Raw genomic sequence first — 24293 nt, 5'->3', positions numbered from 1 at the left:
CCACCACTTTCAATCCTAGAAAAGGACCAGCTAGAGTGGCAGAGCCCGGCAAGTGCAGAAGGCTTAAGCCCTTTCCCCAGAGGTTCAAATCCTCTCCCTAGCTTCACCCATGATTCAAATAACAACACTAAGCTGCCTCGTTATATCCCTCCTATACATCATCCCAATCCTGATTGCCGTAGCCTTCCTAACCCTAGTAGAACGGAAAATCCTAAGCTACATACAATCCCGCAAAGGCCCTAACGTTGTCGGGCCTTTTGGCCTACTTCAACCATTTGCGGACGGACTGAAACTATTTACCAAAGAGCCCATCCGACCCTCTACCTCTTCCCCACTTCTATTCATTCTGATACCAATACTAGCCCTTGTCCTAGCCCTCACCACTTGAGCACCACTACCACTCCCATTTCCCCTAGCAGATCTAAACCTCGGAGTTCTCTTCCTAATAGCCATGTCAAGCCTAGCCGTCTACTCAGTCCTATGATCAGGCTGAGCCTCGAACTCAAAATACGCACTAATCGGAGCCCTACGGGCAGTAGCACAGACCATTTCATACGAAGTGACACTGGCCATAATCCTGCTATCAATAATCATACTAAGCGGAAGCTACACACTCAGCTCCTTTGCCGTCGCACAGGAGCCTCTATACTTCATTTTCTCCTCATGACCCCTAGCAATAATATGATACGTATCCACCCTAGCAGAGACAAACCGAGCTCCTTTTGACCTCACAGAGGGTGAATCTGAGCTAGTCTCAGGGTTTAACGTTGAATACGCCGCAGGACCCTTCGCCTTATTCTTCCTAGCTGAATATGCGAACATTATGCTAATAAATACACTTACAGCCATCATATTCCTAAACCCAAGCGCCCTAGGGCCACCCACAGAACTATTCCCCGTCATCCTAGCCACAAAAGTCCTCCTACTATCTTCTGGTTTCTTATGGGTCCGAGCTTCATACCCACGATTCCGATATGACCAACTAATGCACCTACTATGAAAAAACTTCCTACCCCTCACACTAGCTCTGTGCCTCTGACACATCAGCATACCTATCTGCTATGCAGGCCTACCTCCTTACATAAGGAAATGTGCCTGAACTACAAAGGGTCACTATGATAAAGTGAACATAGAGGTATAACAGCCCTCTCATTTCCTGTTGACCTTAGAAAAGTAGGAATTGAACCCACACAAGAGAAATCAAAATTCTCCATACTTCCCTTATATTATTTTCTAGTAGAGTCAGCTAATCAAGCTATCGGGCCCATACCCCGAAAATGATGGTTTAACCCCCTCCTCTACTAATGAACCCTTACGCGACCCCAATCATAACCTTCAGCCTCATCTTGGGCACCACAATCACAATTTCCAGCAACCACTGAGTTCTGGCCTGGACAGGACTGGAGATCAACGCACTAGCCATCATTCCCCTAATTGCCAAATCCCACCACCCACGAGCAGTAGAAGCCGCAACGAAATACTTCCTAACCCAAGCAGCTGCTTCCGCCCTGGTCCTATTCTCTAGCATAACCAATGCCTGAGTCACCGGCCAATGAGACATCACACAAATAAACCACCCAACCTCCTGTCTACTACTGACAGCAGCAATCGCTATTAAACTGGGCCTAGTGCCATTTCACTTCTGATTCCCAGAAGTACTACAAGGATCGCCACTAATAACAGCCCTGCTACTCTCGACCCTCATAAAATTCCCCCCACTAACCCTGCTCCTACTAACATCCAAATCCCTCGACCCAGCTCTACTCACCGCCATGGCCCTAGCCTCAACAGCACTAGGAGGCTGAATAGGACTGAACCAAACACAAACACGCAAAATCCTAGCCTTCTCGTCCATCTCCCACTTAGGCTGAATCGCCATCATCCTAGTTTACAGCCCCAAATTGGCCTTACTTACCTTCTACCTATACACAATCATAACATCAGCCGTATTCCTAGCCCTTAACAAAATCAAAGCCCTTAACCTATCCATGATCACAACCTCATGAACAAAAACCCCAGTGCTAAACGCCACCCTAATACTAGTACTTTTATCCCTAGCAGGCCTCCCCCCATTAACAGGCTTTATACCAAAGTGACTTATCATCCAAGAACTAACTAAACAGGAAATAACACCAGCAGCCATGGCAATTGCCATGCTATCACTGCTCAGCCTCTTCTTCTACCTACGCCTCGCATACCACTCAACAATTACCCTTCCCCCCAACTCCTCTAACCACATAAAACAATGATACACTAGCAAAGCCCCAAGCACACCTACTGCGGTCCTTGCCTCACTATCAATCCTCTTACTTCCCCTGTCCCCAATAATACATGCCATTGTCTAGAAACTTAGGATAACACCCCAAACCGAAGGCCTTCAAAGCCTTAAATAAGAGTTAAACCCTCTTAGTTTCTGCACATTAAGACTTACAGAATATTAACCTGTATCTTCTGAATGCAAGTCAGACGCTTTAATTAAGCTAAAGCCTCCCTAGACAGATGGGCTTCGATCCCACAAAACTCTAGTTAACAGCTAAATGCCTAAACCAATTGGCTTCTGCCTACAAAGACCCTGACGCACCCTAGTGCGCATCGATGAGCTTGCAACTCAACATGAATTTCACTACAGAGCCGATAAGAAGAGGAATTAAACCTCTGTAAAAAGGACTACAGCCTAACGCTTCAACACTCAGCCATCTTACCCGTCACCTTCATCAACCGATGACTATTTTCCACTAACCATAAGGATATTGGCACCCTGTACCTCATCTTCGGGGCATGAGCAGGAATAGTCGGCACCGCACTCAGCCTATTAATCCGCGCAGAACTAGGACAACCAGGAACTCTCCTAGGCGACGACCAAATTTACAATGTAATCGTTACCGCTCACGCCTTTGTAATAAGCTTCTTTATAGTCATACCCATCATGATCGGAGGATTCGGCAACTGATTAGTCCCCCTCATAATCGGTGCCCCCGACATAGCATTCCCGCGAATAAACAACATAAGCTTTTGACTCCTCCCCCCATCATTCCTCCTCCTACTAGCCTCATCCACTGTAGAAGCTGGCGCCGGCACAGGCTGAACTGTCTACCCTCCCCTAGCAGGTGACCTTGCCCACGCCGGAGCTTCAGTAGACCTGGCTATCTTCTCACTCCACTTAGCCGGTATCTCCTCCATCCTTGGGGCCATCAACTTTATCACCACAGCCATCAACATAAAACCCCCCGCACTCTCACAATACCAAACCCCACTATTTGTCTGATCCGTACTAATTACCGCCATCCTACTCCTTCTATCACTCCCCGTACTCGCCGCCGGTATTACAATATTACTAACTGATCGAAACCTAAACACCACATTCTTCGACCCCGCTGGAGGAGGAGACCCAATCCTGTACCAACACCTATTCTGATTCTTCGGACACCCAGAAGTCTATATTCTGATCCTACCGGGGTTCGGAATCATCTCACACGTAGTCACGTACTACTCAGGCAAAAAGGAGCCCTTCGGCTACATGGGAATAGTCTGAGCCATACTATCCATCGGCTTCCTAGGATTCATCGTCTGAGCTCACCACATGTTTACGGTAGGAATAGACGTTGATACCCGAGCCTACTTTACATCAGCCACTATAATCATTGCCATCCCTACCGGAATCAAAGTATTTAGCTGACTAGCCACCCTGCACGGAGGAACAATCAAATGAGACCCCCCCAATACTATGAGCTCTAGGATTTATCTTCCTATTTACCATCGGAGGATTAACAGGAATCGTTCTTGCAAACTCTTCCCTAGACATCGCCCTGCACGACACGTACTACGTAGTTGCCCACTTCCACTACGTCCTATCCATAGGCGCCGTCTTTGCCATTCTAGCAGGATTTACTCACTGATTCCCACTACTCACTGGGTTTACCCTACACCAAACATGAGCAAAAGCCCACTTCGGGGTAATATTTACAGGAGTAAACCTAACGTTCTTCCCCCAGCACTTCCTAGGCCTAGCAGGAATACCCCGACGATACTCGGACTATCCCGACGCCTACACACTATGAAACACCATTTCCTCCATCGGCTCCCTAATCTCAATAGTAGCCGTAATCATACTAATATTCATCATCTGAGAAGCCTTTTCGGCCAAACGAAAAGTCCTACAACCAGAACTAACTACCACAAACGTTGAATGAATCCACGGCTGCCCTCCCCCATACCATACTTTCGAGGAACCGGCCTTCGTCCAAGTACAAGAAAGGAAGGAATCGAACCCTCACATGCTGGTTTCAAGCCAACTGCATTAACCGCTCATGCTTCTTTCTTATGAGACATTAGTAAACCAATTACATAGCCTTGTCAAGACTAAATCACAGGTAAAAATCCTGTACATCTCATGTGGCCAACCACTCCCAACTAGGATTCCAAGACGCCTCATCACCCATCATAGAAGAACTCGTTGAATTCCACGACCACGCCCTAATCGTTGCCCTAGCTATCTGCAGCCTAGTTCTCTACCTTTTCGCCCACATACTAACAGAAAAACTCTCGTCCAATGCTGTAGACGCCCAAGAAGTAGAGCTGATCTGGACAATCCTACCTGCTATCGTCCTGGTACTCCTCGCCCTCCCATCCCTACAAATCCTCTACATAATGGACGAAATCGATGAACCAGACCTCACCCTAAAAGCCATCGGCCACCAATGATACTGAAGCTACGAATACACAGACTTCAAAGACCTATCATTCGACTCCTACATAGTGCCCACCCCAGACTTACCCAACTGCCACTTCCGACTGCTAGAAGTTGACCACCGCGTAGTTATCCCAATAGAATCCCCCATCCGCGTGATCATTACTGCAGGAGACGTACTCCACTCCTGAGCAGTCCCAACGCTCGGAGTTAAAACAGACGCAATCCCAGGCCGACTAAACCAAACTTCATTCATTACCACCCGGCCTGGGATTTTTTACGGACAATGCTCAGAAATTTGCGGGGCTAATCACAGCTACATACCCATTGTAGTAGAATCAACCCCACTCCCACATTTCGAGGCCTGATCGTCCCTTCTATCATCATCCTAATCATTAAGAAGCTATGCAACAGCACTAGCCTTTTAAGCTAGCCAAAGAGGGACTTCCCCCTCCTTAATGATATGCCACAGCTTAACCGCGCACCATGATTTTCAATCATAATTATAACCTGATTAACCCTAGCACTCCTCATCCAACCAAAACTACTAGCCTTCACCACAACCAACCCCCCATCAAATAAGACCTCCCTCACTACCAAACCCACACCATGATCCTGACCATGAACCTAAGCTTCTTTGACCAATTTTCCAGCCCCAATCTATTTGGCATCCCCTTAATCCTACTATCCCTACTCTTCCCAGCCCTACTATTCCCGTCCCCAAACAACCGATGAATCAACAACCGCCTTTCTACTATCCAAACATGACTCCTTCACCTAATCACAAAACAACTAATAGTCCCACTCAACAAAAATGGCCACAAATGAGCCATAATATTTACATCCCTAATAATCATACTTCTTACAATCAACCTTCTAGGCCTCCTTCCATATACATTCACCCCAACCACCCAACTATCTATGAACATAGCCCTAGCCTTCCCACTATGGCTCGCCACACTACTAACAGGCCTACGAAACCAACCATCAGCCTCTTTAGCCCACCTATTACCCGAAGGTACCCCTACACCCCTAATCCCCGCACTAATCCTGATCGAAACAACCAGCCTACTAATCCGCCCCCTAGCCCTCGGAGTCCGCCTTACAGCCAACCTTACAGCAGGACACTTACTCATCCAACTCATCTCTACAGCCTCCATTGCATTAATACCCACCCTTCCTGCAGTATCCATCCTAACAATAATCATCCTACTACTCCTAACCATCCTAGAAGTAGCAGTAGCCATAATCCAGGCCTACGTCTTCGTGCTCCTTCTAAGCCTATACTTACAAGAAAACATCTAATGGCACACCAAGCACACTCATACCACATAGTTGACCCAAGCCCTTGACCAATCTTCGGGGCAGCCGCCGCCCTACTCACAACCTCAGGATTAATCATGTGATTCCACTACAACTCATCCATACTACTAACCCTAGGCCTCATCTCAATACTCCTAGTAATACTCCAATGATGACGAGACATTGTACGAGAAAGCACCTTCCAAGGCCATCACACTCCCACAGTCCAAAAAGGCCTACGATACGGCATAATCCTTTTCATCACATCCGAAGCATTCTTCTTCTTAGGGTTCTTCTGAGCGTTCTTCCACTCGAGCCTGGCCCCAACCCCAGAACTAGGAGGCCAATGACCCCCAACAGGAATTAAACCACTCAACCCGATAGAAGTCCCCCTACTAAACACAGCCATCCTACTAGCCTCAGGCGTTACCGTAACGTGAGCCCATCACAGCATCACAGAAGGAAACCGAAAACACGCCATCCACGCCCTAACCCTAACGATCCTCCTGGGATTCTACTTCACAGCCCTACAAGCAATAGAATACCACGAAGCCCCATTCTCAATCGCCGATAGCGTCTACGGATCTACCTTCTTCGTTGCCACTGGATTCCACGGACTCCACGTAATCATCGGATCCTCCTTCCTGACCGTCTGCCTCTTCCGACTGATCAAGTTCCACTTTACATCAGACCACCACTTCGGATTCGAGGCAGCAGCCTGATACTGACACTTCGTAGACGTCATCTGACTATTCCTCTACATAACCATCTACTGATGAGGATCTTGCTCTTCTAGTATATTAATTACAATTGACTTCCAATCTCTAGAATCTGGTATAAACCCAGAGGAGAGCAATGAACGCACTCATGTTCATATTCGCCCTATCATCAATCCTAAGCGCCGCCCTAACCGCATTAAACTTCTGACTCGCCCAAATAAACCCCGACTCAGAGAAACTCTCACCGTACGAATGTGGATTCGACCCACTTGGATCTGCTCGATTACCATTCTCAGTCCGATTCTTCCTCAGTAGCCATCCTGTTCGTCCTATTCGACCTAGAAATCGCCCTCCTACTCCCCCTGCCATGAGCCGTCCAACTCCAATCCCCCCTAATGACCCTCACCTGAACTGTAGTGATCCTCCTTCTCCTAACACTCGGACTGGCCTACGAGTGAATTCAAGGGGGCCTAGAATGAGCAGAATAACAGAAAGTTAGTCTAACCAAAAAGATAGCTGGTTTCGACCCAGCAGATTACAGCCAACCCTGTAACTTTCTTATGTCGCCCCTACATTTAAGCTTCTACTCAGCCTTCATTTTCAGCGGACTAGGACTAGCCTTCCACCGAACCCACCTAGTATCCGCCCTACTATGCCTTGAAAGCATAATATTATCGATATTCGTAGGCCTATCAATATGATCCATCGAAAACCAAGTCTCCTCATTCACCATGGTACCAATTCTCATGCTAACCTTCTCAGCGTGTGAGGCGGGCACAGGCCTGGCCATCCTAGTAGCCTCCACCCGCACACATGGCTCCGACCATCTACACAACCTAAACCTCCTGCAATGCTAAAAATCATCCTACCCACAATCATACTTCTTCCAACAGCCCTGCTGTCTCCACCAAAATTTCTATGGACTAACACCACCTTATACAGCCTCCTAATCGCTGCCCTAAGCCTACAGTGATTAATCCCAACCTACTACCCCTACAAATTTTTATCCAACTGAACAGGAATTGACCAAATCTCATCCCCCCTCCTAGTACTATCCTGCTGACTACTCCCACTCATAATCATAGCAAGCCAAAACCACCTGCAACAAGAACCCCTACAACGCAAACGAATCTTTATCTCAACCTTAGTCGCAGTCCAGCCATTCATCCTACTAGCCTTTTCCACCACAGAACTAGCACTATTTTACATCTCATTTGAAGCAACCCTCATTCCCACCCTAATCTTAATCACCCGATGGGGGAACCAACCAGAACGCCTAAGCGCTGGCATCTACCTGCTATTCTACACGCCAGTAAGCTCTCTACCCCTGCTAATCACAATCATACACCTATACGTGAAAATTGGCACCCTGCACCTGCCAACCCTACAACTAACCCACCCAACCCTATCCACCTCATGGACAGGAATACTATCAGGTCTAGCACTGCTCATAGCATTCATAGTAAAAGCCCCACTATACGGCCTACACCTCTGACTGCCAAAAGCCCACGTAGAAGCACCCATCGCAGGCTCAATACTCCTCGCCGCCCTACTACTAAAGCTAGGAGGATACGGAATTATACGAGTCACTCTATTTATGGGCCCACTGTCCAACCTCCTGCACTACCCCTTCCTAACCCTGGCCCTATGAGGCGCCCTAATGACTAGCTCAATCTGCCTACGACAGACAGACCTAAAATCACTAATCGCTTATTCATCCGTTAGCCACATAGGCCTAGTTATCGCCGCAGGAATAATCCAAACCCACTGATCATTCTCAGGGGCAATGATCCTAATAATTTCCCATGGACTAACTTCCTCCATACTATTCTGCCTAGCCAACACAAACTATGAACGTACGCACAGCCGAATTCTACTACTCACACGAGGCCTACAACCTCTCCTACCACTCATAGCTACCTGATGATTGCTGGCCAATCTAACAAACATAGCCTTACCCCCAACAACAAACCTCATAGCAGAGCTAACCATTATAATCACCTTATTCAACTGATCTGCCTTCACGATCATCCTAACAGGAATCGCAACCCTACTAACCGCCTCCTACACCTTATTCATACTACTAATGACCCAACGAGGCTCAATCCCCTCCCACATCACATCTATGCAAAACTCAACCACGCGAGAACACCTGCTCATAACACTCCACATTATCCCAATATTCCTCCTAATCCTCAAACCCGAACTGATCTCCGGAATCCCCTCATGCAAGTATAGTTTAAACCAAACATTAGACTGTGATTCTAAGAATAGAAGTTCAAACCTTCTTACCTGCCGAGGGGAGGGTTTAACCAACAAGAGCTGCTAACTCTTACATCTGAGCCTAAAACCTCAGCCCCCTTACTTTTAAAGGATAACAGCAATCCACTGGTCTTAGGAACCACCCATCTTGGTGCAAATCCAAGTAAAAGTAGTGAACCCCACACTACTAATCAACTCCCTCACACTACTCACGCTGACAATCCTCCTAACCCCAATCATCCTGCCATTTCTATTTAAAAACTTTAAAAACACCCCACAAGCCACCACCCGCGCTGTTAAAACCGCATTCCTAATTAGCCTAGCCCCTACAACCGCATTCATCTACTCGGGAGTAGAATCTGTCACCTGCCACTGGGAGTGAAAATTCATTATAAACTTTAAAATCCCCCTGAGCCTAAAAATAGACCAATACTCAATAACATTTCTTCCAATCGCCCTATTTGTAACATGATCAATCCTACAATTCGCCATATGATACATGGCCTCAGAGCCATACGTAACAAAATTTTTCACCTACCTACTGACATTCCTAGTCGCCATACTCCTCCTAACAACCGCAAACAACATATTCCTCCTATTCGTAGGCTGGGAAGGAGTACGAATCATGTCCTTCCTTCTCATCGGCTGATGACAAGGCCGAGCAGATGCCAACACCGCCGCCCTACAAGCCGTAATCTACAACCGAATCGGAGACGTCGGACTGACCCTGAGCATAGCATGACTAGCTTCAACATTCAACACCTGAGAGATCCAACAAGCCGTACACCCCCACCAAACCCCAATCCTCCCCCTCATAGGATTAATCCTCGCAGCCGCAGGAAAATCCGCCCAATTTGGACTCCACCCATGACTGCCCGCAGCAATAGAAGGCCCCACCCCAGTATCAGCCCTACTGCACTCCAGTACCATAGTAGTAGCCGGAATCTTCCTGCTCATCCGCATGCACCCCCTGCTAGCCACCAACCAGACAGCCCTAACTGCCTGCCTATGCCTAGGTGCTCTATCAACCCTATTCGCTGCCACATGCGCCCTAACCCAAAATGACATCAAAAAAATCATTGCTTTCTCAACATCCAGCCAACTAGGACTAATAATAGTCACTATCGGACTAAACCTCCCACAACTAGCCTTCCTACACATCTCAACCCATGCCTTCTTTAAAGCCATACTATTCCTATGCTCAGGGTCTATCATCCACAACCTAAACGGAGAACAAGATATCCGAAAGATAGGAGGCCTACAGAAAATACTCCCAGTCACTACTTCCTGCCTAACCATCGGAAACCTGGCGCTGATAGGAACCCCATTCCTAGCCGGATTCTACTCAAAAGACCTCATCATCGAAAGCTTAAACACATCATACCTAAATACTTGAGCCCTACTCCTAACCCTTATAGCCACAGCATTCACCGCAACCTACAGCATCCGCATAACCATCCTAGTCCAAGCTGGACAAACCCGAATCCCCCCAATAGTATCAATAAACGAAAACAACCCACTAATCACCGCCCCCCTAACCCGACTCGCCCTAGGCAGCATTACAGCAGGAATAATCATTACCTCTTTCATCACACCAACCAAAACCCCCCCAATAACCATACCCCTTATCACCAAAACCGCTGCCATCCTCATAACAATCCTAGGAATCATCCTAGCCCTAGAACTATCGAACATAACACACACCCTCACTCACCCCAAACCAAACCCCCTCATAAACTTCTCCTCTGCATTAGGGTACTTCAACCCCCTAGTACACCGATTCTTCTCCAAAAACCTACTAGAAAAGGGACAAAACATTGCCCTACACTTGATCGACCTCTCCTGACTCAAAAAAATAGGGCCAGAGGGCCTTGCTGAACTACAAGTAGCCGCAAGCAAAGCCGCAACCTCAATACACACAGGGCTAATTAAGGCCTACCTAGGATCCTTCGCCCTCTCCATCCTGGTAATAATCCTAATAACACACAGACTCACTAATGGCCCCTAACATCCGCAAATCCCATCCCCTACTAAAAATAATCAACAACTCCCTAATCGACCTACCCGCCCCCTCCAACATCTCTGCCTGATGAAACTTCGGCTCCCTTCTAGCCATCTGCTTAGCCACACAAATCCTAACAGGCCTGCTACTAGCCATACACTACACCGCAGACACTTCACTCGCCTTCTCCTCAGTAGCTCACACATGCCGAGACGTCCAGTACGGATGGCTCATCCGCAACCTCCACGCCAACGGTGCTTCGCTCTTCTTTATCTGCATCTACTTACACATCGGACGAGGCCTCTACTACGGCTCCTACCTATACAAAGAAACCTGAAACACAGGAGTAATCCTCCTACTCACCCTAATAGCAACTGCCTTCGTAGGGTATGTCCTACCATGAGGACAAATGTCATTCTGAGGGGCCACCGTAATCACCAACCTATTCTCAGCCATCCCGTACATTGGGCAAACTCTAGTAGAATGAGCCTGAGGAGGATTCTCAGTAGACAATCCAACCTTAACCCGATTCTTCGCCATCCACTTCCTACTGCCCTTCCTAATTGCAGGAATCACCCTAGTCCACCTAACCTTCCTACACGAATCAGGCTCAAATAACCCACTAGGAATCGTATCAGACTGCGACAAAATCCCATTCCACCCATACTTCTCCATTAAAGACAGCTTAGGGCTTACCCTAATAATCACCCCTCTAATAGCACTAGCCCTATTTTCACCGAACCTCCTGGTTCTTGGAATCCTAGTTGGGAGTGGTTGGCCACATGAGATGTACAGGATTTTTACCTGTGATTTAGTCTTGACAAGGCTATGTAATTGGTTTACTAACGTCTCATAAGAAAGAAGCATGAGCGGTTAATGCAGTTGGCTTGAAACCCATCCCCAGTGGTGCAAGTGCACTCTCTGAACTCACTGAAGTGCATCCCCAGTGGTGCCAGTGCACTCTCTGCACTCACTGCACTGCATCCCCAGTGGTGCCAGTGCAATCTCTGGACTCACTGCAGTGCATCCCCAGTGGTGCCAGTGCACTCTCTGGACTCACTGCACCGCAGCCCCAGTGGTGCCAGTGCACTCTCTGGACTCACTGCACTGCATCCCCATTGGTGCCATTGCACTCTCTGCTCTCACTGCAGTGCATCCCCAGTGGTGCCAGTGCACTCTCTGGACTCACTGCACTGCATCCCCAGTGGTGCCAGTGCGCTCTCTGGAGTCACAGCACTGCATCCCCAGTGGTGCCAGTGCAATCTCTGGACTCACTGCACTGCATCCCCAGTGGTGCCAGTGCACTCTCTGGACTCACTGAAGTGCATCCCCATTGGTGCCATTGCACTCTCTGCACTCACTGCACTGCATCCCCAGTGGTGCCAGTGCGCTCTCCGGAGTCACAGCACTGCATCCCCAGTGGTGCCAGTGCACTCACTGGACACACTGTACTGCATCACAGGTGGTACCAGTGCACTCTCTGCACTCACTGCACAGCATCCCCAGTGGTGCCAGTGCATTCACTGGACTCACTGGACTGCATCACCAGTGGTGCCAGTGCACTCTCTGGACTCACTGCAGTGCATCACCAGTGGTGCCAGTGCACTCTCTGGACTCACTGCAGTGCATCCCCAGTGGTGCCAGTGCAGTCTCTGGACTCACTGCACTGCATCCCCAGTGGTGCCAGAGCACTCTCTGGACTCACTGCACTGCATCCCCAGTGGTGCCAGTGCACTCTCTGGACTCACTGCACCGCATCCCCAGTGGTGTCAGTGCACTCTCTGGACTCAGTGCACTGCATCCCCAGTGGTGCCAGTGCACTCTCTGGACTCACTGCAGTGCATCCCCAGTGGTGCCAGTGCACTCTCTGGACTCACTGCACTGCATCACCAGTGGTGCCAGTGCAATCTCTGGACTCACTGTAGTGCATCCCCAGTGGTGCCAGTGCACTCTCTGGACTCACTGCAGTGCATCCCCAGTGGTGCCAGTGCACTCTCTGGACTCACTGCAGTGCATCCCCAGTGGTGCCAGTGCACTCTCAGGACTCACTGCACTGCATCCCCAGTGGCGCCAGTGCACTCTCTGGACTCACTGCACTGCATCCCCAGTGGTGCCAGTGCACTCTCTGCACTCACTGCACTGCATTCCCAGTGGTGCCAGTGAAGTCTCTGGACTCACTGCACTGCATCCCCAGTGGTGCCAGTGCACTCTCTGGACTCACTGCACTGCATCCCCACTGCTGCCAGTGCACTCTCTGGACTCACTGCACTGCATCCCCAGTGGTGCCAGTGCACTCTCTGGACTCACTGCACTGCATCCCCAGTGGTGCCAGTGCACTCTCTCGAGTCACTGCACTACATCCCCAGTAGTGCCAGTGCACTTCACTGGACTCACTGTACTGCATCATCGGTGGTGCCAGTGCACTCTCTGGACTCACTGCACTGCATCCCCAGTGGTGCCAGTGTACTCTCTGGACTCACTGCACTGCAGGACCAGTGGTACCAGTGCACTCACTGGACTCACTGCACTGCATCACCAGTGGTGCCAGTGCACTCTCTGGACTCACTGCACTGCATCCCCAGTGGTTCCAGTGCATTCACTGGACTCACTGTACAGCATCTCCAGTGGTGCCAGTGCACTCTCTGGACTCACTGCACTGCATCCCCAGTGGTGCCAGTGAGCTCTCTGGACTCACTGCACTGCATCCCCAGTGGTGCCAATGTACTCACAGGATTCACTGCACTGCATCCCCAGTGGTGCTAGTGCAGTCTCTGGACTCACTGCAGTGCATCCCCAGTGGTGCCAGTGCACTCTCTGGACTCACTGAAGTGCATTCTCAGTGGTGCCAGTGCACTCTCTGGGCTCACTGAAGTGCATCCCCAGTGGTGCCAGTACACTCACTGGACTCACTGCACTGCATCCCCAGTGGTGCCAGTGCACTCTCTGGACTCACTGCACTGCATCCCCAGTGGTGCCAGTGCACTCTCTGGACTCACTGTAGTGCATCCCCAGTGGTGCCAGTGCACTCTCTGGACTCACTGCACTGCATCCCCAGTGGTGCCAGTGCACTCTCTGGACTCACTGCACTGCATCCCCAGTGGTGCCAGTGAAGTCTTTGGACTCACTGCACTGCATCCCCAGTGGTGCCAGTGCACTCTGTGGAGTCACTGAAGTGCATCCCCAGTGGTGCCAGTGCACTCTCTGGACTCACTGCACTGCATGTCCAGTGGTGCCAGTGCACTCTCTGGACTCACTGAAGTGCATTCTCAGTGGTGCCAGTGCACTCTCTGGGCTCACTGAAGTGCATCCCCAGTGGTGCCAGTACACTCACTGGACTCACTGCACTGCATCCCCAGTGGTGCCAGTGCACTCTCTGGACTCACTGCACTGCATCCCCAGTGGTGCCAGTGCACTCTCTGGACTCACTGTAGTGCATCCCCAGTGGTGCCAGTGCACTCTCTGGACTCACTGCAGTGCATCCCCAGTGGTGCCAGTGCACTCTCTGGACTCACTGCACTGCATCCCCAGTGGTGCCAGTGAAGTCTTTGGACTCACTGCACTGCATCCCCAGTGGTGCCAGTGCACTCTGTGGAGTCACTGAAGTGCATCCCCAGTGGTGCCAGTGCACTCTCTGGACTCACTGCACTGCATGTCCAGTGGTGCCAGTGCACTCTCTGGACTCACTGTACTGCATCCCCACTGGTGCCAGTGCACTATGTGGACTCACTGTACTGCATCCCCAGTGGTGACAGTGCACTCTCTGGACTAACTGCAGTGCATCCCCAGTGGTGCCAGTGCACTCTCTGGACTCACTGCAGTGCATCCCCAGTGGCGCCAGTGCACTCTCTGGACTCACTGCACTGCATCCCCAGTGGTGCCAGTGCACTCTCTGCACTCACTGCACTGCATTCCCAGTGGTGCCAGTGAAGTCTCTGGACTCACTGCACTGCATCCCCAGTGGTGCCAGTGCACTCTCTGGACTCACTGCACTGCATCCCCAGTGGTTCCAGTGCATTCACTGGACTCACTGTACTGCATCTCCAGTGGTGCCAGTGCACTCTCTGGACTCACTGCACTGCATCCCCAGTGGTGCCAGTGAGCTCTCTGGACTCACTGCACTGCATCCCCAGTGGTGCCAGTGCACTCACAGGATTCACTGCACTGCATCCCCAGTGGTGCTAGTGCACTCTCTGGACTCACTGCAGTGCATCCCCAGTGGTGCCAGTGCACTCTCTGGACTCACTGCAGTGCATTCTCAGTGGTGCCAGTGCACTCTCTGGGCTCACTGAAGTGCATCCCCAGTGGTGCCAGTACACTCACTGGACTCACTGCACTGCATCCCCAGTGGTGCCAGTGCACTCTCTGGACTCACTGTAGTGCATCCCCAGTGGTGCCAGTGCACTCTCTGGACTCACTGCAGTGCATCCCCAGTGGTGCCAGTGCACTCTCTGGACTCACTGCACTGCATCCCCAGTGGTGCCAGTGAAGTCTTTAGACTCACTGCACTGCATCCCCAGTGGTGCCAGTGCACTCTGTGGAGTCACTGAAGTGCATGTCCAGTGGTGCCAGTGCACTCTCTGGACTCACTGTACTGCATCCCCACTGGTGCCAGTGCACTATGTGGACTCACTGTACTGCATCCCCAGTGGTGACAGTGCACTCTCTGGACTAACTGCAATGCATCCCCAGTGGTGCCAGTGCACTCTCTGGACTCACTGCAGTGCATCCCCAGTGGTGCCAGTGCACTCTCTGGTCTCACTGCAGTGCATCCCCAGTGGTGCCAGTGCAGTCTCTGGACTCACTGCACTGCATCCCCAGTGTGCCAGTGCACTGTCTGGACTCACTGCAGTGCATCCCCAGTGGTGTCAGTGCACTCTCTGGACTCACTGTACTGCACCCCCAGTGGTGCCAGTGTACTCACTGGACTCACTGCACTGCATCTCCAGTGCTGCCAGTGCACTCTCATGACTCACAGCACTGCATCCCCAGTGGTGCCAGTGCACTCACTGGACTCACTGCACTGCATCACAGGTATTGCCAGTGCACTCTCTGGACTCACTGCAGTGAATCCCCTGTGGGGCCAGTGTACTCTCTGCAGTCACTGCACTGCATCCCCAGTGGTGCCAGTGCACTCACTGGACTGCATCCCCAGTGGTGCCAGTGCACTCTCTGGACTCACTGCACTGCATCCCCAGTGGTGCCACTGCACTCTCTGGACTCAGTGCACTGCATCCCCAGTGGTGTCAGTGCACTCTCTGGACTCACTGAAGTGCATACCCAGTTGTGCCAGTGCACTCTCTGGACTCAATGCACTGCGTCCCCAGTGGTGCCAGTGCACTCTCTGGACTCAGTGCACTGCATCCCCAGTGGTGCCAGTGCAATCTCTGGACTCACTGTAGTGCATCCCCAGTGGTGCCAGTGCACTCTCTGGACTCACTGCAGTGCATCCCCAGTGGTGCCAGTGCACTCTCTGGACTCACTGTACTGCATCACCAGTGGTGCCAGTGCACTCTCTGGACTCACTGCACTGCATCCCCAGTGGTGCCAGTGCACTCTCTGGAGTCACTGAAGTGCATCCCCAGTGGTGCCAGTGCACTCTCTGGACTCACTGCACTGCATGCCCAGTGGTGCCAGTGCACTCTCTGGACTCACTGTACTGCATTCCCACTGGTACCAGTGCACTCTGTGGACTCACTGTACTGCATCCCCAGTGGTGACAGTGCAATCTCTGGACTCACTGCACTGCATCCCCAGTGGTGCCAGTGCACTCTCTGGACTCACTGCAGTGCATCCCCATTGGTGCCAGTGCACTCTCTGGACTCACTGCAGTGCATCCCCAGTGGTGCCAGTGCACTCTCTGGACTCACTGAAGTGCATTCTCAGTGGTGCCAGTGCACTCTCTGGGCTCACTGAAGTGCATCCCCAGTGGTGCCAGTACACTCACTGGACTCACTGCACTGCATCCCCAGTGGTGCCAGTGCACTCTCTGGACTCACTGTAGTGCATCCCCAGTGGTGCCAGTGCACTCTCTGGACTCACTGCAGTGCATCCCCAGTGGTGCCAGTGCACTCTCTGGACTCACTGCACTGCATCCCCAGTGGTGCCAGTGAAGTCTTTGGACTCACTGCACTGCATCCCCAGTGGTGCCAGTGCACTCTGTGGAGTCACTGAAGTGCATGTCCAGTGGTGCCAGTGCACTCTCTGGACTCACTGTACTGCATCCCCACTGGTGCCAGTGCACTATGTGGACTCACTGTACTGCATCACCAGTGGTGACAGTGCACTCTCTGGACTAACTGCAATGCATCCCCAGTGGTGCCAGTGCACTCTCTGGACTACCTGCAGTGCATCCCCAGTGGTGCCAGTGCACTCTCTGGTCTCACTGCAGTGCATCCCCAGTGGTGCCAGTGCAGTGTCTGGACTCACTGCACTGCATCCCCAGTGGTGCCAGTGCACTGTCTGGACTCACTGCAGTGCATCCCCAGTGGTGTCAGTGCACTCTCTGGACTCACTGTACTGCACCCCCAGTGGTGCCAGTGCACTCACTGGACTGACTGCACTGTAGCCCCAGTGGTGCCAGTGCGCTCTCTGGAGTCACAGCACTGCATCCCCAGTGGTGCCAGTGCACTCACTGGACTCACTGCACTGCATCACAGGTGGTGCCAGTGCACTCTCTGGACTCACTGCAGTGAATCCCCGGTGGTGCCAGTGTACTCTCTGCAGTCACTGCACTGCATCCCCAGTGGTGCCAGTGCACTCACTGGACTGCATCCCCAGTGGTGCCAGTGCACTCTCTGGACTCACTGCACTGCATCCCCAGTGGTGCCAGTGTACTCTCTGGACTCACTGCAGTGCATCCCCAGTGGTGCCAGAGCACTCTCTGGACTCACTGCACTGCATCCCCAGTGGTGCCACTGCACTCTCTGGACTCACTGCACTGCATCCCCAGTGGTGTCAGTGCACTCTCTGGACTCACTGAAGTGCATACCCAGTTGTGCCAGTGCACTCTCTGGACTCACTGCAGTGCATCCCCAGTGGTGCCAGTGCACTCTCTGGACTCACTGCACTGCATCCCCAGTGGTGCCAGTGAAGTCTTTAGACTCACTGCACTGCATCCCCTGTGGTGCCAGTGCACTCTGTGGAGTCACTGAAGTGCATGTCCAGTGGTGCCAGTGCACTCTCTGGACTCACTGTACTGCATCCCCACTGGTGCCAGTTCACTATGTGGACTCACTGTACTGCATCCCCAGTGGTGACAGTGCACTCTCTGGACTAACTGCAATGCATCCCCAGTGGTACCAGTGCACTCTCTGGACTCACTGCAGTGCATCCCCAGTGGTGCCAGTGCACTCTCTGGTCTCACTGCAGTGCATCCCCTGTGGTGCCAGTGCACTCTCTGGACTCACTGCACTGCATCCCCAGTGGTGCCAGTGCACTGTCTGGACGCACTGCAGTGCATCCCCAGTGGTGTCAGTGCACTCTCTGGACTCACTGTACTGCACCCCCAGTGGTGCCAGTGCACTCACTGGACTGACTGCACTGCATCCCCAGTGGTGCCAGTGCGCTCTCTGGAGTCACAGCACTGCATCCCCAGTGGTGCCAGTGCACTCACTGGACTCACTGCACTGCATCACAGGTGTTGCCAGTGCACTCTCTGGACTCACTGCAGTGAATCCCCGGTGGTGCCAGTGTACTCTCTGCAGTCACTGCACTGCATCCCCAGTGGTGCCAGTGCACTCACTGGACTGCATCCCCAGTGGTGCCAGTGCACTCTCTGGACTCACTGCACTGCATCCCTAGTGGTGCCAGTGTACTCTCTGGACTCACTGCAGTGCATCCCCAGTGGTGCCAGTGTACTCTCTGGACTCACTGCAGTGCATCCCCAGTGGTGCCAGAGCACTCTCTGGACTCACTGCACTGCATCCCCATTGGTGCCACTGCACTCTCTGGACTCACTGCACTGCATCCCCAGTGGTGTCAGTGCACTCTCTGGACTCACTGAAGTGCATACCCAGTTGTGCCAGTGCACTCTCTGGACTCAATGCACTGCATCCCCAGTGGTGCCAGTGCACTCTCTGGACTCAGTGCACTGCATCCCCAGTGGTGCCAGTGCAATCTCTGGACTCACTGTACTGCATCACCAGTGGTGCCAGTGCACTCTCTGGACTCACTGCACTGCATCCCCAGTGGTGCCAGTGCACTCTCTGGACTCACTGCACTGCATCCCCAGTGGTGCCAGTGCACTCTCTGGAGTCACTGAAGTGCATCCCCAGTGGTGACAGTGCACTCTCTGGACTCACTGCACTGCATGCCCAGTGGTGCCAGTGCACTCTCTGGACTCACTGTACTGCATTCCCACTGGTACCAGTGCACTCTGTGGACTCACTGTACTGCATCCCCAGTGGTGACAGTGCACTCTCTGGACTCACTGCAGTGCATCCCCAGTGGTGCCAGTGCACTCTCTGGACTCACTGCAGTGCATCCCCAGTGGTGCCAGTGCACTCTCTGGACTCACTGCACTGCATCCCCAGTGGTGCCAGTGCACTCTCTGGACTCACTGCACTGCATCCCCAGTGGTGCCAGTGCACTCTCTGGACTCACTGAAGTGCATTCTCAGTGGTGCCAGTGCACTCTCTGGGCTCACTGAAGTGCATCCCCAGTGGTGCCAGTACACTCACTGGACTCACTGCACTGCATCCCCAGTGGTGCCAGTGCACTCTCTGGACTCACTGTAGTGCATCCCCAGTGGTGCCAGTGCACTCTCTGGTCTCACTGCAGTGCATCCCCAGTGGTGCCAGTGCACTCTCTGGACTCACTGCACTGCATCCCCAGTGGTGCCAGTGAAGTCTTTGGACTCACTGCACTGCATCCCCAGTGGTGCCAGTGCACTCTGTGGAGTCACTGAAGTGCATCTCCAGTGGTGCCAGTGCACTCTCTGGACTCACTGTACTGCATCCCCACTGGTGCCAGTGCACTATGTGGACTCACTGTACTGCATCCCCAGTGGTGCCAGTGCACTCTCTGGACTAACTGCACTGCATCCCCAGTGGTGCCAGTGCACTCTCTGGACTCACTGCAGTGCATCCCCAGTGGTGCCAGTGCACTCTCTGGTCTCACTGCAGTGCATCCCCAGTGGTGCCAGTGCAGTCTCTGGACTCACTGCACTGCATCCCCAGTGGTGCCAGTGCACTGTCTGGACTCACTGCAGTGCATCCCCAGTGGTGCCAGTGCACTCTCTGGACTCACTGAAGTGCATTCTCAGTGGTGCCAGTGCACTCTCTGGACTCACTGAAGTGCATTCTCAGTGGTGCCAGTGCACTCTCTGGGCTCACTGAAGTGCATCCCCAGTGGTGCCAGTACACTCACTGGACTCACTGCACTGCATCCCCAGTGGTGCCAGTGCACTCTCTGGACTCACTGTAGTGCATCCCCAGTGGTGCCAGTGCACTCTCTGGACTCACTGCACTGCATCCCCAGTGGTGCCAGTGAAGTCTTTGGACTCACTGCACTGCATCCCCAGTGGTGCCAGTGCACTCTGTGGAGTCACTGAAGTGCATGTCCAGTGGTGCCAGTGCACTCTCTGGACTCACTGTACTGCATCCCCACTGGTGCCAGTGCACTATGTGGACTCACTGTACTGCATCACCAGTGGTGACAGTGCACTCTCTGGACTAACTGCAATGCATCCCCAGTGGTGCCAGTGCACTCTCTGGACTCACTGCAGTGCATCCCCAGTGGTGCCAGTGCACTCTCTGGTCTCACTGCAGTGCATCCCCAGTGGTGCCAGTGCAGTCTCTGGACTCACTGCACTGCATCCCCAGTGGTGCCAGTGCACTGTCTGGACTCACTGCAGTGCATCCCCAGTGGTGTCAGTGCACTCTCTGGACTCACTGTACTGCACCCCCAGTGGTGCCAGTGCACTCACTGGACTGACTGCACTGCAGCCCCAGTGGTGCCAGTGCGCTCTCTGGAGTCACAGCACTGCATCCCCAGTGGTGCCAGTGCACTCACTGGACTCACTGCACTGCATCACAGGTGGTGCCAGTGCACTCTCTGGACTCACTGCAGTGAATCCCCGGTGGTGCCAGTGTACTCTCTGCAGTCACTGCACTGCATCCCCAGTGGTGCCAGTGCACTCACTGGACTGCATCCCCAGTGGTGCCAGTGCACTCTCTGGACTCACTGCACTGCATCCCCAGTGGTGCCAGTGTACTCTCTGGACTCACTGCAGTGCATCCCCAGTGGTGCCAGAGCACTCTCTGGACTCACTGCACTGCATCCCCAGTGGTGCCACTGCACTCTCTGGACTCACTGCACTGCATCCCCAGTGGTGCCAGTGCACTCTCTGGACTCACTGAAGTGCATACCCAGTTGTGCCAGTGCACTCTCTGGACTCACTGCAGTGCATCCCCAGTGGTGCCAGTGCACTCTCTGGACTCACTGCACTGCATCCCCAGTGGTGCCAGTGAAGTCTTTAGACTCACTGCACTGCATCCCCTGTGGTGCCAGTGCACTCTGTGGAGTCACTGAAGTGCATGTCCAGTGGTGCCAGTGCACTCTCTGGACTCACTGTACTGCATCCCCACTGGTGCCAGTGCACTATGTGGACTCACTGTACTGCATCCCCAGTGGTGACAGTGCACTCTCTGGACTAACTGCAATGCATCCCCAGTGGTGCCAGTGCACTCTCTGGACTCACTGCAGTGCATCCCCAGTGGTGCCAGTGCACTCTCTGGTCTCACTGCAGTGCATCCCCTGTGGTGCCAGTGCACTCTCTGGACTCACTGCACTGCATCCCCAGTGGTGCCAGTGCACTGTCTGGACGCACTGCAGTGCATCCCCAGTGGTGTCAGTGCACTCTCTGGACTCACTGTACTGCACCCCCAGTGGTGCCAGTGCACTCACTGGACTGACTGCACTGCATCCCCAGTGGTGCCAGTGCGCTCTCTGGAGTCACAGCACTACATCCCCAGTGGTGCCAGTGCACTCACTGGACTAACTGCACTGCATCACAGGTGTTGCCAGTGCACTCTCTGGACTCACTGCAGTGAATCCCCGGTGGTGCCAGTGTACTCTCTGCAGTCACTGCACTGCATCCCCAGTGGTGCCAGTGCACTCACTGGACTGCATCCCCAGTGGTGCCAGTGCACTCTCTGGACTCACTGCACTGCATCCCTAGTGGTGCCAGTGTACTCTCTGGACTCACTACACTGCATCCCCAGTGGTGCCAGTGTACTCTCTGGACTCACTGCACTGCATCCCCAGTGGTGCCACTGCACTCTCTGGACTCACTGCACTGCATCCCCAGTGGTGTCAGTGCACTCTCTGGACTCACTGAAGTGCATACCCAGTTGTGCCAGTGCACTCTCTGGACTCAATGCACTGCATCCCCAGTGGTGCCAGTGCACTTTCTGGACTCAGTGCACTGCATCCCCAGTGGTGCCAGTGCAATCTCTGGACTCACTGTACTGCATCACCTGTGGTGCCAGTGCACTCTCTGGACTCACTGCACTGCATCCCCAGTGGTGCCAGTGCACTCTCTGGACTCACTGCACTGCATCCCCAGTGGTGCCAGTGCACTCTGTGGAGTCACTGAAGTGCATCCCCAGTGGTGCCAGTGCACTCTCTGGACTCACTGCAATGCATGCCCAGTGGTGCCAGTGCACTCTCTGGACTCACTGTACTGCATTCCCACTGGTACCAGTGCACTCTGTGGACTCACTGTACTGCATCCCCAGTGGTGACAGTGCACTCTCTGGACTCACTGCAGTGCATCCCCAGTGGTGCCAGTGCACTCTCTGGACTCACTGCAGTGCATCCCCAGTGGTGCCAGTGCACTCTCTGGACTCACTGCACTGCATCCCCAGTGGTGCCAGTGCACTCTCTGGACTCACTGCAGTGCATCCCCAGTGGTGCCAGTGCACTCTCTGGACTCACTGAAGTGCATTCTCAGTGGTGCCAGTGCACTCTCTGGGCTCACTGAAGTGCATCCCCAGTGGTGCCAGTACACTCACTGGACTCACTGCACTGCATCCCCAGTGGTGCCAGTGCACTCTCTGGACTCACTGTAGTGCATCCCCAGTGGTGCCAGTGTACTCTCTGGACTCACTGCAGTGCATCCCCAGTGGTGCCAGTGCACTCTCTGGACTCACTGCACTGCATCCCCAGTGGTACCAGTGCACTCTCTGGACTCACTGCAGTGCATCCCCAGTGGTGCCAGTGCACTCTCTGGTCTCACTGCAGTGCATCCCCTGTGGTGCCAGTTCACTATGTGGACTCACTGTACTGCATCCCCACTGGTGCCAGTGCACTATGTGGACTCACTGTACTGCATCCCCAGTGGTGCCAGTGCACTCTCTGGACTAACTGCACTGCATCCCCAGTGGTGCCAGTGCACTCTCTGGACTCACTGCAGTGCATCCCCAGTGGTGCCAGTGCACTCTCTGGTCTCACTGCAGTGCATCCCCAGTGGTGCCAGTGCAGTCTCTTGACTCACTGCACTGCATCCCCAGTGGTGCCAGTGCACTGTCTGGACTCACTGCAGTGCATCCCCAGTGGTGTCAGTGCACTCTCTGGACTCACTGTACTGCAACCCCAGTGGTGCCAGTGCACTCACTGGACTGACTGCACTGCAGCCCCAGTGGTGCCAGTGCGCTCTCTGGAGTCACAGCACTGCATCCCCAGTGGTGCCAGTGCACTCACTGGACTCACTGCACTGCATCACAGGTGGTGCCAGTGCACTCTCTGGACTCACTGCAGTGAATCCCCGGTGGTGCCAGTGTACTCTCTGCCGTCACTGCACTGCATCCCCAGTGGTGCCAGTGTACTCACTGGACTGCATCCCCAGTGGTGCCAGTGCACTCTCTGGACTCACTGCACTGCATCCCCAGTGGTGCCAGTGTACTCTCTGGACTCACTGCAGTGCATCCCCAGTGGTGCCAGAGCACTCTCTGGGCTCACTGCACTGCATCCCCAGTGGTGCCACTGCACTCTCTGGACTCACTGCACTGCATCCCCAGTGGTGTCAGTGCACTCTCTGGACTCATTGAAGTGCATACCCAGTTGTGCCAGTGCACTCTCTGGACTCACTGCAGTGCATCCCCAGTGGTGCCAGTGCACTCTCTGGACTCACTGCACTGCATCCCCAGTGGTGCCAGTGAAGTCTTTGGACTCACTGCACTGCATCCCCAGTGGTGCCAGTGCACTCTGTGGAGTCACTGAAGTGCATGTCCAGTGGTGCCAGTGCACTCTCTGGACTCACTGTACTGCATCCCCACTGGTGCCAGTGCACTATGTGGACTCACTGTACTGCATCCCCAGT

At 53.0% G+C, this 24293-nt stretch overlaps 2 long non-coding RNA genes across 2 annotated transcripts in view; both read right to left on the bottom strand.

Moving 5' to 3' along the window:
* The window catches only part of LOC310890709, a 29570-nt gene extending 25242 nt beyond the window's left edge, over positions 1 to 4328 (bottom strand). The window contains exon 1 of the long non-coding RNA XR_014577279.1: positions 4054 to 4328. This is a non-coding gene — a long non-coding RNA (uncharacterized lncRNA). The remainder of the gene's footprint in view (positions 1 to 4053) is intronic.
* Positions 1 to 5992, bottom strand: part of LOC310890708 — a 63699-nt gene extending 57707 nt beyond the window's left edge. The window contains exon 1 of the long non-coding RNA XR_014577278.1: positions 5647 to 5992. This is a non-coding gene — a long non-coding RNA (uncharacterized lncRNA). The remainder of the gene's footprint in view (positions 1 to 5646) is intronic.
* Between the last annotated feature and the right edge of the window lie 18301 nt (positions 5993 to 24293).

This window comes from Anser anser (assembly GCF_964211835.1).
Source record: "Anser anser genome assembly, contig: HAP1_SCAFFOLD_34, whole genome shotgun sequence".
Taxonomy (NCBI): domain Eukaryota; kingdom Metazoa; phylum Chordata; class Aves; order Anseriformes; family Anatidae; genus Anser; species Anser anser.
Note: the sequence above shows the minus strand (reverse complement) of the source record. Positions and strands in the feature narration are given on the sequence as shown.